Source organism: Poromitra crassiceps (genome assembly GCF_964638095.1).
Source record: "Poromitra crassiceps genome assembly, chromosome: 27".
In the NCBI taxonomy this organism is placed as follows: Eukaryota; Metazoa; Chordata; class Actinopteri; order Beryciformes; family Melamphaidae; genus Poromitra; species Poromitra crassiceps.
Window position 1 is genome coordinate 14,716,476 of NC_139650.1, and position 3,970 is coordinate 14,720,445.

Genomic DNA, 3,970 nt, shown 5'->3' on the forward strand with positions numbered 1-3,970 from the left:
AGGCGTCATTTTGATAAACTGATCTCATAGTGGGAATCTTCCTGGTTACTTTTGGCGAGACAAAAAATATTACAACTTAAAGTGCCATATTTACAGAGCTAGACTGTATATAAAAACACACTGCGCAAATCTAGAAACAGCAGCTCTACATAAGAAGATTCAGAGGGGTGGCGACCTCACAGAGGTTCGAACTCAAGGGATCTACTGCGCAGAATCTGGTTCACTGATCTGGCAGGATTTCGGCTTCACTCGACTGGGCGGAGATAGCCACCCTGTCTCCATATTTATATAGCTCAGTGGTAAAACCTGGCCAGTGCCTGTACCCCATCCTAACTCTTGACCACTGTATGTTGTTTACTTGATGTCTGTACTGTGGTGTATCTGTGGTGTCTCACTTTACATTTGACACACCACGGATTAGTTTGTGTATTGTTTTGGTGTCATTGACTTGGATCGTCCTTGTGTGTTTTGTGAATATATATCATAGATGTATACATGTGGTATGTATGTATGCATGTACTGTATATATGTATGTGATATGATACCTTGTTGTTATCCTATTAATTATCATCCGGCATGGTAGCTTGGTCTATGGATGTCTGCGTGTGAATGGGTGAATGTACTGTACCTTCTCATTGTAAAGCGCTTTGGAAGAAAGAGCGCTTTGGAAGAAAGCGCTATATAAATGCAGGCCATTTACCATTCAAGGCAGCAGTGTAGGACCGTCAAGCACAGAGACCTGACTGCAGAGCGGTGAGGCGACGCTGAATACACTCCTTGCACTTGCTGACAGTGAGGATATCGTCCTCCTCGCTGAGCAGCAGAGACAGGCCCTCCATCAGCAGGAGGGCTTTGTGGTAGCGCAGGCCTGATGCTGCCCCCTGGTAAAACATCTCATCCAGCGCAGCAGCCTGAACCATCTGCACTGCGTGGCTGAAGAGCAGCACCTCGGCAGTGATGGAGGGGATGTGGTCAATTAGACAGTGTTTCATGGAGAAGAAGCGCTCCAGACGGTCGTTGAGCGTGCGGCAGCACGCCACGCTCACCTTGTACAGCTCATTCAGCCTTCTTACTACTTGTTTGACAGTGGCAGACGGGTAGAGTTTGCCCTGCTTGACTCGCTCCCTGGCTGTGCGTAAGGCAATGGACAAAAGTTCTGTAGTCTTAAGGTACAGGACGAGCTGTTCTGCATCACTCCACCCTCGGCTGAGCAAGCTTATATGGTCTGCCACCAGGCTCTGCTGCTGGGGGAGTGAGGGATGAGAAGTGTCTGCCACCAGGCTCTGCTGCTGGGGGAGTGAGGGATGAGAAGTGTCCCCCTGCTCCCCTACAGCTCCGGCCCCATGGGATCCAGCTACCTCCATCAGACAGCAACTGAAATCCAGTGTGAACCGCAGGCTTTGCAAAGTTTCTGTGTGCTCCTGATCCATCAGGGTCTCCTCAGGAAGCTCAGGAGCCTCGAAGGTTACAGGCCCGCCCATGTTGGCGGTGATGTGGTTAGTGAAGCCGTAGTGGGGAATGGAAGGAGCCTCAACGGAACTGGGACAGTATTTCCTATGTTGCGAGGTCTGAGATGGGGTGCTGCTGCTGCTGGGTGGGGAGCCCACAGTGAAAACCACTTGTCCTGGGCTGCTGGAGCCAGGCACCAAGCCTCCACCACCACATGGGGGTGCTGTTATGTCTATGGTTCTGTCAGAGGTCAGGTTCTCTGTGCTTCCTCGCTCACCCACTGTTCCAAATGCAGGCATCAGCAGCATGTCGGACAGACGACCCGTACTCTGAGACTGCCCAAATACCTTGGTATCGTTCAGTCTGTGGATGCAGTGAGTGTGTTGTCCCGGGCCTCTAGGCTCTGGTGGGACAGCCCTGCAGCCAGGGGAAGTTAGGATCAAACCCTGCTGTGTCAGGAAGGTCACGCGGTTAGGGGATCTCGGGGGCTTGGGGAATTCAAATGAAGGTATGGTCCTGGAAGGAGAGCCAAGGATGGTGGGAAGAGGGCTGCCCTGCATCAGCTCACTGAACATGGTGGAGTGCAGAGGATGGGCAGTCATCACACCCACCTGGGGGATCGCCATCAGGTCCAAGTGCTGCTTCCTGATTTTCCTGCTCGCTTTTGCCTTCCTGCTGCCACTGCTGGTACACGCCAACAGACAGGGGGCACTGTGGAGCCATGTGCCAAATCCCGCCGTCTGTGGCTGGTGCTCCGAGGTTGTCCGGGGGTAAGTCTGCTGAAGAGCTTGAGAGAGCCTTCGGATGATGGGAACTCCTCCCTGGCCGTATGGTGGTGAAGGCCCAGTCCTGGTGAAGCCCAATGAGCTTCCGCTGCTGCAACAATGCACTGGTGTGGACAGCCGTGGCGAGCTATCCTGTTTGGGAGAATGGAGGTTCTGCTCCATTCGCTGGTAGTTTTTGACCTGAGTGGGAACTGGGATAGGCATAGACTGACCATAGTTACCACCATAGTTAGTTGATGAGAACTCATTGGACCTTACAGGGCTTGGAGAGCCACTGTAGGAAGGCGAGTGTGGTGGGGATTTGGCTTGGCTACTCAAACAAGCAGAGGCCAGAAGAGAGCCACTGTTGATCATGTTGTCCTGCAGCACTTTGCTCTCACAGGTGAGCTCACCTGTGGTGAAGTGAGCGGGCACAATGACAAAGTCATCTGTATCACAGGAGTTCTTGCTGCTGCCACATCCTCCAGACGAGTCCTTGAGGAGGAAACCAGTAGCTTCCTGGGTAGGGGATGCTCTTTTGGAATGCAGATGCTGAACCTCAGCCTGAGACTGTGGTGTTGAGGCAGGGTGAGAGGTGGAAGAGCTGCTACAGGAGCTGGCTGACACAGAGCTTGGGAAGCATGTCATGGTCTCAGTAGGAGTTGACTTTTTCATCGATGAGCTGGCCACCAGGAAAGGATGACAAACAAACTCATCAAAGTCCATGCGATCCTTGTGGTTGCGCTGCAGCAGGCCGAGCAGCAGGTGTCTCAGATGACACGAGGTCTCTCTGGGGATGTTGGGGCTGAGATTCTTATGTTTTTCATAGAACAGCCGGAGGTCCTGGGGACTGCTAGCCTGAAAAGGCGCCTTCCCAGTCAGACACTGGAACACTATTGTTCCTATGCTCCACAAGTCGGCCTTGGCATCATAGTTCTGCGACATGATGACCTCAGGAGCCATGTACATGGGAGACCCACATAGTGTTGCTGCCATCATGTTGTTCTGGAGGTACCTGGCAAAACCGAAGTCCGCTATCTTGATGCAGGTGTTTTTGGAGTGGGACTTGCGTCCTGGAGGGTAGGAGACCAGTATGTTCTGTGGTTTCAAGTCCCGGTGGATGATCCCTTTGGCCTGCAGGACCCTCATGGCCCCTGCAATCTGCTGCAGGAAAACACGAATGGTGTCCTCGCTTAGTGTGCATTTGGATTGTAAATAGTCAGCAAGGTCCCCACCATTGCAATACTCCATAACCAGGTACACTGAGCTGGCAGTTTCCTGAAAGTCCAGTAATGCAACAATGTTCTCATGTTTCAGCTCCTTGAGTATTTTGATCTCTTTCCCCAACAATGTATGGGATTTGGCCAGGTTCTTCTTGTTTATGCATTTCACTGCCACCTCCCAGTCATGTTTCTCTCTGTGCCTGCCTTTGAACACAACAGCAAATGCGCCATGTCCTATCAAGTCCTTCCGACTGAACTCAAATTCACCCACCGTCTCCATAGTCCTGCAACCCCCGGCTTTCTACACACTGGACTCGAGCAATTGTGTGCCGCCGGCTCTCGCATTATATCATCAGTGATATCACGCACAAGTGACATCACACACACACACCACACAAACTAGGAAATTTAAAGTGAATTTTCTAGTTTAAATAAAGAAGTGGCTTGGCCAAGTCACTACTGTAGTAATGTCATATTACAGATGATGTCATATTCTACGTTCACACTCAATAAATTGTGTCACTTCAGTAATTG

General features: G+C 51.3%; 1 pseudogene across 1 annotated transcript; it reads right to left on the reverse strand.

Annotated features, from left to right (window-relative positions):
* Positions 1–725: 725 nt before the first annotated feature.
* Positions 726–3,716, reverse strand: LOC310799144 (serine/threonine-protein kinase ULK1 pseudogene; annotated as a pseudogene). The gene has a single exon. The product of its transcript is annotated as a serine/threonine-protein kinase ULK1 pseudogene (transcript).
* Between the last annotated feature and the right edge of the window lie 254 nt (positions 3,717–3,970).